The 9645-nt window shown below is 54.2% G+C and overlaps 1 protein-coding gene across 1 annotated transcript in view; it reads left to right on the top strand.

The window, feature by feature from the left end:
- Positions 1 to 1461: 1461 nt before the first annotated feature.
- The window catches only part of ZNF638 (zinc finger protein 638), a 44912-nt gene continuing 36728 nt past the window's right edge, over positions 1462 to 9645 (top strand). Inside the window, exon 1 of the mRNA XM_054172097.1 lies at positions 1462 to 1599. The gene's annotated coding sequence lies outside the window, so the exon portion shown is untranslated. The remainder of the gene's footprint in view (positions 1600 to 9645) is intronic.

Here is a 9645-nt window from a genome sequence, read left to right as displayed (position 1 = left end):
GCAGCTCTTAAAGGCATCTTCTGTCTCCTTGGAGAGCAGCCTGTGACTCTGCAGGGTGCTTCGTGGGTGAGAGCAGAGGGGAGCCTGGAGCAGCAGGAGCTCCCTGTGCAGAAACCTTGTGGGGCCACCCAGTGTGACAAAGCTTTTTTTCAGGTCAGTGCCAGGCTCATGGTGACCTGGGGAAGCCTGCACTTGGGGACACTGAGTCACTGCAGGCTTGTTGGAGGTACCAACACTGCTGCTGCAAAAGCAAACATCACTCCAGGCAGCGAGACAGCTCCTCTGAGTCAGTGCCTCACAAGCTTTGAGCTGGAGAATCTGGGGCAGCTGCTGGCTCCCAGTCAAACCCAAGGCAATGTGAAGAGGAACTCAGCAGAGGGGAGCCCCACGTCCTGCTGGGGCTGTGCATGGAGCTCAACACACACTGGAGAAACAGAAGGGGAGGGCCACTGGAGAGGGCAATTCCTCCAGCTCATGGTGTTGCTGCAGGAGGTTCAGGGAGGGAAGAGGAGGACGGCTGCCTGGTGCCCTCCTGTCTCAAATGTCCACAGGCCATAGAATCATTTTGTTTGGAAGTGGCCTTTAAGGTCTCTAAGTCCAATAGTTAACACAGCACTGGGAAGTTCATCTCGAAGCCACATCCACGGAGGGCACTGAAGTGCTGGAGTGCACCCAGAGAAGGGCACTGAGGATGGGGAAGGGTCTGGAGCACAAGGCTGGTGAGGAGCAGCTGAGGGAGCTGGGGTTGTGCCTCCTGCAGAAAAGGAGGCGGAGGGGAGGCTGGGGCCAGGTCGGGGTCGGTCTCTTCTGCCAAGCAACCAGCACCAGGCTGGGAGGAAGCAGCCTCAGCTTGCGCTGAGATTTAGGTCGGACACGAGGAACAGGCTCGGTCTCAGTTCTTCACGGAGAGATTAGGCGTGGGAATGTGCTGCCCAGGGAGGCGGTGGGGTCAGCATCCCTGGAGGCGTTCAGGGAGAGGCCGGACGAGGCACTCGGTGCCGCGGCCTGGTTGATGAGTTGGGGTTGGGGCACCTGCTGGACTCGGTGGTCTCGGAGGTCCCTTCCAGCCCGGCTGGCTCTGCGAACAGTTTCTTCCCCGTAAGAGTTGTCAAGGCCTGGCCTAGGGACACGGTTTGGTGTGAGCTGGCCGGGTTGGACTCCATGACCCGGCGATCATTCCCAGCCCGGGCGGCTCGCAGCGAGCCCTCAGAGGGGGCAGAGCTCCCGCCATGCCCTGCGGCGTGGCGGCGGGCGCCACCTGGCGGCCGCGCAGGCGCAGCTCCCCGGCCGCGGCCCTGCCCTCCGCCTCAGCTTCAGGGGGCGCAGCGCGCCTGCGCCGGCCGCCTCCGTGTGCTGCGCAGGCGCTCGGCGCTCCCGGCCTCTGCTCCGTGCGCGCAGCCGCCCTGGGCGCTCTCTCCCTCCTCGGGGCTGCGTGTCGGCAGCTGCGGCTGCTGGCTCGGCCCGGCCCGGCCCGGCTCGGCTCGTTCCGGCGCGACGGAGGGAGGCGGCGGAGGCGGGAGGAAGCGGTGGTGAAAGCGTAGCAGGAAGCGTAGCGAAGGGTGACCGCGAGTAGCGCGACCGGTTAGCTCCCCGCCGGAGGTAGGAGCTCGGTCGCCCCCTCGCCCCTGTGTGGCGCAGCGGGATCTGAGGGGACGCGCAAAATGGCGGCGGGCGGAGACGGCGCCCTGCGGTACCCCCGTAACGACCCCCGCCCGGGCCCGGCCTCGGGGGGAGGGGGGCCGCCCGCGGGGCCTGGGAGCAGCGCCGGTGCGGGCTGCCCGCGGAGGGGGCCGCGGCGTAACGGCCTCGGCTAGCAGGAACGGAAGCGGCCGGCGGAGAACGGCGCGTTTGGAGCGGTTACCGGCGCTGCGGGGCCTTGGCGCTGGCGGCCGGCCGCCCTCCGCCTGTTGATTTGGCTCCCGAGGGCTCCACCGCGGCGGCGCCGGGGCTGGGGCGCACCGCCGGGCCCTGCGCCCCGCTGCCCTCCCTTCCCGTGCCAGAGGCAGGTGAATAAACAGGCGCTTGGAAACGGGGCCCTCGGGCTGGCCTGCATCGCAGCCGGGCCTCCGGCGCCCCGGCAGCGTGCGCGGGGGTTGGACGAGCTGGGTGGCAGTGCAGCCTCTGTTCACCCCTGTGATGACCTCTTGGGTTAAGTGAGGGAAGAGCCCCCCTGGCTTTCTGAGCCTTATTTTTTTAGTCCGTGCCTAGCTGCGTTCCAGGGGAAGCTCAGCGCTCCCTTTAAACCCCTCAAACGCAGCGCGCCGCGCGGAAACAAAGCCATCTGGCACTTGGGGAGCGGTGGCTTTGGCTCGCAGAGTGGCCGCTGAATGAAGCAGTTAGGCTGTGGTTAGCTGGGGAGGTTGGCTTTCATCACCTGTGAAAGCTCAGCGCTGTTTTTTAGCACCTCATACTCAACGGGTTGGGAGTGGGGGATTTCATAGGAAAGATCCTTCTCCCGTTTCTTGGCTCTGAAGCTGGCAGCAATGGAGCTGCAGTTGGGCAAAAAGGCAGAGGCTTCAGGTTGTTTTCACCTGAAGCAAAGTGTTTCAGCACCACAGCACAAGCTGGTTCATAGGGTCTGGTAGAGATGACTCCAGGTAAAAGTATATTTCAGTGTATGTTCAGTAAATTTCAGTGTATATTCAGTAAATTTCAGTGTATGTTCAGTAAATTTCAGTGTATATTCAGTAAATTTCAGTACATTCATAAGAGGCTCACCCAGGAGCTTGGTGTATGTGGGGATTAACCTGGTTTCCAGCTGTGCTGCTGCAGTATTTTGGCTCAGTTGTTTTAATACAGCTGCTTGGGTTTCAAAATGTGTCCTTTTCCAGGGTTATTTTAAAGTAGTTAACTGGTTGAATTAAAAATCAGCATTCCTCCCTCCTGATTCCTAGCCCAGGATTGGTGTGGGAATGTGTGCTCGCTGCTTCTTGCCTGCTATGTGGTCATCCATCAGCCCTGTGGCATATTAGATGATAACTGTGTTGGGAGCTCTTCCTGAGGGTGGATGTAAAAGTGAGGTAATTATTTTCCCTGTTGAGAAGTCAGCCTTCAAGGACAAGAAGTCTCTTTGGATTGTGTGGGGTTTTTTTTTTCCTGATTTAAAGAGAGAAGTCATCTGCCAGAGCTAGCAGCACACTCATGCTGGCTGGAAGGGTGGAGGACATAAGGGACTAGACCAAGCTCCTCTTCTCCAGCTCTTCTGACAGCAGAACTGAGGGGTGTTTGCCCAAGGGTGGGGTTCTGAGTGGCCACAGAGCTCCCAGCTCCACTGGATTCCTTTTCTTCCCTCCTGTTTCCTGAGCAGTATCTTGCAGCTTGGTTTGGGGACTGAGCTCAGCGGGAGCTCAGCTGTGCCCATGGCAGTCCTTCCCATGAAGGAGTTCTGGGTATGAAATGGGGAGAGCACTGAGACGTCTTTGAAGGTAAATAGGATGCTTGCTTATTTCTTTGCCATCAAGCTCAAGATTCTGGATGAAGTTTGGGTGGTTTTTAGTTAAGTTTTAGGCAGAAATGTTAGTGTGTGCTCTTTGTCTGGGAGGCTTTCAGGCACATCACATCAGCTGTGCAGAGCTCAGTGTGCTTCAGAGCTGGTGTCTGTCTGTAAACTCACTTCCCAGCCAGCATGCAGGGTTTGTATTGCTCTAAGACACCATGGAGCTAAAATGCCCTTTTTGTTGGTCTGATTTAAGCATTCCTTGCTGAAAAGAAATTCTGCTGACTGTGTTTTTGTGGCTTTCTTTTCCCCTCCCCTGCCTGTATAAACTTGATGTGTTGAACCCCATCGGTGCTGGTATAGAGTGGAGTCTGTTGGGGCTGTTCCCATGGATTATGTAAGTGAGCAGTGCTGGCTCTGGCTGGGATGGAGTTCATGGTGTGCACACAGCAGCCTGGGAGCTGTGGTTTGGGTTTGTGGTTAAACTGATGGTCACCCCTGGTGGTTAGGCTAGCACTGAGCAGTGGCTGTACAGTGTCAGGGCTTTCCTGACTGGAGCAGTGCACAGCTGAGAGCTGGATTGGTTTAAAGGGGTATTTCCAACCATGTAATAATGCAGTAACAATTGGGGTAGAGGAGGGGAAAGAGGTGGCTTTGGCTTCCAAGATGATCATTGCTTGAGTCTCTCTGGGCACTGATCTACCTGTGGAGGTGCTGAGTAATAGTTGCCTTTGCTTTACTTTGGGGGTTTTGTGTCTTTATCTGTGAGTTTTCTCACTTCTTGTGCTTCCTGCTCTCCCTGTCCTGTTGGGCTGGGGAGTGGGGGGTGAGCAAATGGCTTTGGGGTTGTTGGGCTGCTGGCCAGGATCAGCACCCCTCCGTGCTGAGAGAGGAGCCCCAGTGGGGGTGGAGAGATTTGACTGGAGCGTGATGGACAGCTTGGTGCTGATTAGCTGCTGCTTGTAGGGCCTTGAAAATACAGCTTCCAGCCTCTGCTCTTTGCTGTGGGGGTTTTGTTATGTCTGGGAAAGGTGGTGAAAGCAGAGCTTTGAGCCTGGTCTGGTAACTGGCCAGTACTCTGGGAAGCATCCCCTGGAGCCAAACAGCAATTCCACCTTCCTCCTCCTCTGAGATGGATCCTACCAACCTTGTTGTAGCAGCCCCACACTTTCTTGAACAACCTGATGTAGCTGAAACGTTCCTAGTGGTGTGTGCTGGTGAACCTGGTGTTGGTTTTGGCTGTAACAACAGTGCCCTGCTGAAGCCACCGATCCGTGTTCAGCCCTTCGTGGATCCGTGCCCTGCAGCAGCTGGTGGCACTGGCGTGTGGGAGGGTTTGGGCAGGAGCCTAGAGCAGTTTTGACCTCCCATGGCCTGGGAGTCTTTGCCTGAGCAGGTGTGAGAGCCTGAAGAGGCAGAGCACGGAAGGAGGGATGCCTCAGCACTGCCAGCAGCATGTTCAGCACCCTCAGAGCGCCTGGAGGGTCTAAGGATGACACAAATGGACGCTGTAGCTAAACCGGTACGAGACTCAGCACAAACACCTGTGGAGGAAGAGTCTCCTCAAGAGTGATCTGCTGGACTGTGGGGGCAAGTGGAGCAGCTTGTTACCCAAGGGGAGGGGGGGAGGTGTCCAGGCCTCTGGATGATGTCCCAGCGCCCAGGGGCTGTGCAGCAGAGGCTGGTGTTGAACACACCGGTGTCCTCCAGCAGTGTCTGCTGATGGTGGCCTGCACCAGATGCAGCAGAAGAGCTGAGGCTGCTGCTTCTCCTGAGCTTGAAGGGGTGTCTGGTCTGCTGGTGCAGGAGCTAGCTGCTGAGTGCTCCAGCCAGGAGCAGGGTGGCCAGACAAGAAAGAGGGGCAATGGGTTTGACTGGCTGATGTGGACTTGATGGTCTGGCATCAGAGCATGAGACTCTGGTGGCCTTTGGTGCCTGCTGAGGACCAGCCATACACTGACATTGTTGTTTTGGGCATCACACCGTGGAAAGTGTTTGACAAAGGAAAAGAATAATCCAGATCCTGCTGAAAGTGGAAAACAGCGAGGTCAAGGGACCTGCAAAGGAGATCCAGGCCTTGGAACTCAAGTGGGAAGATGAAGATGGTCGTGGTTGATAATCTAACAGCCAGGTCCCTGCCAGCTAACAGAAGAGGAACAGCAGCTTTCCTGGGCCTTGAGGCTTTCTGGAGGAGGTATGTTGAAGTTGTGAATCCTCTCTGTTGAGCAACCCAAAAGAAGAACAATTTTGAGGAGGGCCTTGCAGACCTCCAAACAGATCCAACATGAAATGGTTGATGTGGTTGCCCTGGGGCTGGGCTGGTCAGGCCCAGCTCTGAGGAGCAGAGCAAACACCCCTGGGGATACCTAGGGGCAACACCAAGTTTTGGGAGTGTTTCATACTTCATCCCCTGGACTGGTGCTATGTTTTGGACATGTGGCTGGACCAGCAGAAGGAAACATCAATGGTTTGGCTCTTCCTGGATATTACTTCTATGGCATCAAGATTTTCTTCCCTCACTACTGCTTCTCCTCCCTCTCTCCCTCCCAAAACAAGCAGACTGGGGTGGGTGAAAGGCTGGGAGGGGACACAGCTGGGACAGCCAACCCAGTCAGGCCCAGGAGCTGTTCCATGCTGTGTAATGTTTTGCATGGCAGTAAAAAACTGGGATAGGGGAAGAAAAGGATGGGTTTGGACTTGCAAGACTGTGGGATTTAATCCTGGCTGAGCATCTTCTGCCTGTGGGAGGAGACACTGAGGGTTCACAGAATGCCAGCATGGTGGGGGTTTAAAGGCACCTCTGGGGATCATCCAGTCCAGCCCTTCATGGAAGTTCAGGTGGAACCTCCTGCTTTGTGACCCTTTTCAGTGGTGCCCAGGGACAGGACAAGGAGCAGCAGGCACAAACTGGAATGCAGGAGGTTCCATCTCAACTTCCATGAGGAGAAACTTCTTTGCTGTGAGGGTGCTGGAGCCCTGTCTCAGGCTGCCCAGAGAGGTTCCGGACTCTCCTCTGGAGAGATTCCAAACCCTCTTGGACATTGTGATCCTGGGCAAGCTGCTGTGGATGACCCTGCTTGAGCAGGGGGTTGGCCTAGATCATCTGCAGAGGTCCCTTCCAACTCCACCATGCTGGTGTTCTCTAAGCAGAGCCAGGACATTTCTTCTACCCAGTATTTTTGGGAAGCTCTCTGAAATGGACTGTTGAAAGGAAAACAAGAGGGCTGTTGCCTGTCTTCACTGTGAGGCTCTGAAGTTTCAAGGACTGCCTTGTCCAGCTGAGGAGTGTTGTCTTGGAGGAATTCTGCCTCTTCATTGCTGATACAGCATGAGCCAGGTGCTTGGTGGCTGCTGTGAAACCAGTCAGGACGTCACTGCGCCAGCAAAGGCAGCCCTGGAGGATCAGAGACACACCCCAAACAAAGCTCTCCTTGAGAGGAAGAGAACATTCTGGCCTTAAATATCCAGAGCATTGTTTCCTTGCTCTTGGCATGGCTTTATCTCTGAACTGTTGTTTCCAGCATTTCTTTTCAGAAGGTCAGTCTGGGACCCAGCTGATGGAGGCTTCACTTGACTCAATGTCAGGAGAGGATCTGAGCCTCTTTATATGCCTGACCTCTCTTTACTGCCTTTTGAGTTGTTGCTGGGGCCAGGTCTTGGGTGTGCTCAGATCCATTTGTGTTACTGTGGGGGTGAGTAAATTCCTCTGTGACCCAGGAAGGTTGTTTCAGATGCTGGTGCCAGTCTTCTAGCAGCACAGTGGCTGAGATCATGGCTGTGTGGTCTTGTTCAGGGAGCATCCAATTCCAAGGCTGTGTATTGGTATAGCTTTTTGGAAGGTCCAGGCCCAGAACAGATGGCAGCCTTCTGTTGGCTACTTCTGAGAAAAGTCTCTGTGTGACTGTTTTGCTTAATTAATATCCTGGATAATTGTCACTGGCTGCCATAACATCCTCATAGGTGAGCTCAGGAGGTGTGGGGTGGATGAGTGGACAGCGAGGTGTGTTGAGGCCTGGCTGAAAGAGCTCAGAGGGTTGTGATCAGCAGTTGGAGGCCTGTAGCTCACCATGTCAGGGCTGGGTCCAGTCTTGTTCAACATCTTTATCACCAGCTTGAATGAAGGGATGGAGTGAGCTCTCAGCCAGTTTGCTGATGATACAGAAGTGGGAGGAGTGGGTGACACCCTGTCAGGCTGTGCTGCCATTCAGTGAGCCCTGGGCACAGGCTGCAGAGTTGGGTGGAGGGGAACCTTCTGTGAGAGACCAAACCCTTTCCATGCAAACCCAACACGTCCCATGCCTTGCCTCTGTGAATCATGTAATGAATTATCATTCAAGTGCACATTCATCACATGTGCTTCACACTGTTCACTCAAGTCAACAAGAAGAATTCCAACCAAAGCAGCAGCATCCCAGCATGGACCAGAAGTGAAGAGCTGGCACACAATCCCCTCCTGTGCCTTCACCACAACTGATATTCTCCAGCATTGTGTTGTTCTCCACCTGTGTCCAGCCCATCTTTTGCCAAGAACAAGAGGAAATGGCTTCAAGTTGCACCATGGGAGGTTTGGGTTGGACATGAGGAACAATCTATTCCCTGAAGGGTTTGTCAGGCCCTGGAACGAGCTGACAGGGCAGTGGTGGAGTCCCCATCCCTGGAGGGGGTTTTAAAGATGTGGTGCTGAGGGACATGGTTCAGTCATGACCTGGCAGTGCTGGGTTCAGTGTTGGACTTGATGATCCTAAAGGTCTCTTCCAAACCAAACAGTTGTGTGATGTGTAATATGAGCTCTCCTGATACTTTCACACTAGCCATGGTTGGCTTTGGCTCTGGTCTCTCTCCAAGTGCTTTCACAACGAGAGCTTTGATGTGTTGTTTTTTGCTCCCCACTGTTGAGAGTTCTCATGAGCAGCAAGTCTGAAGGGCAGGCAGGAGATGATTTTAAGTGTTTGCTTCATGGTTTGTTTTGAAAGTGGCTTGAAATGAACTTGGCCTAACGTGCAGCTGCCACTTAAATGTGCTTTGATTTGTGGAGGGAGCTGTTGGATGAGGGCCTGGTTCTGGGGGTGTCTGGTGGGAATCTTTGTTATGGCTTCCTCTTCTCTTTGATGAAGAGAGGTGGATGATGTTACTGTAGGTACTTTGTGTCCTTGGCCTGACTGCAGTTTGTACTTAATTAAGATTAAGTAATTGCTAATAGAACTTCAGAACATGGAGACCACAAGAAATCAGAGGGATTCAGCTGTAAAAGCTGAGTCTCCTGCAGCTGTGGTTTGCCTCTCTCAGGCCATAGCTGTGTGTCATTTTTGGCTTCTGAGCTGTGGTTCTGGAGCTTCAGTCCTTACAGATGACTGCCATGAGAGAGGCACCCCCAGTCACTTGAAAAACCCTCTCTGTGGAGACAATTTAAGTGGGATTTGAAAACCATTACCTGTGATGGAGTCAGTAATGGTGAGATCAGAACCTCAACGCTGCACAGGTCCAGCATGTGAGTTCAGAAACACCCAGGTGTGTCTGCCAGCCCTGCTAGAGGTACACTTGGTGAAAAGCTGCCAATAAACCTCATTCAGACCTCCTCTAGAGCTGTGAGAAGAATGACAGCAGCTGGTTTGGGGAGACCAAGTGGCAAGGGTTGGGGTGAGGATTTGTTGGGGTCCTTCTGCCTGTGCTGGTCCTGTGGATGAGGCACCTTGCTCTGAGCCTGCTGCAAGAACTTCCCAGGCCTGGTGGCATGTCATTATTTATTTATTTGTTAGTGTGAGCATAACTTTGTCTTAACTCTCCCTGCATTTGTACTTCCTTTTACTGCCTGATGGGACCAAGTTCTTGGTGGCTTGAGCTGGAATAGAAGCTGGCAGCTTCCATTGCCCCTGTGCTCATACCTAGATGGTTCCAGTTTCTGTATGACCATACACCTGTTGAAAGCTGTGTGTCACTCCAAGGTCTTGCCTTTAACATCTGGAAGTGGATTATTTTCTAGCCACAGAGCTCAAATGTTGTCACACCCTTGGAATGCTTTCAGGGTATAGTAGTTTACCCCTGAGAGTGGTGATGGGAGTGTCCTCCTGAACAACTCTGCTGCTGTCTTCAGATCAAGTCCACAGGGAGCTGACATCCCAGCTGTAACTGTTGAGGTTACCAAACTACTGTGACCAAACCTCTGGTGTTTGTAACATCCACAGAGCGGTTTCACTTGGTTCTTACCTCAT

This window comes from Dryobates pubescens, chromosome 23 (genome assembly GCF_014839835.1).
Source record: "Dryobates pubescens isolate bDryPub1 chromosome 23, bDryPub1.pri, whole genome shotgun sequence".
Classification (NCBI taxonomy): Eukaryota; Metazoa; Chordata; class Aves; order Piciformes; family Picidae; genus Dryobates; species Dryobates pubescens.
This window is presented reverse-complemented; position numbering and strand designations above follow the sequence as displayed.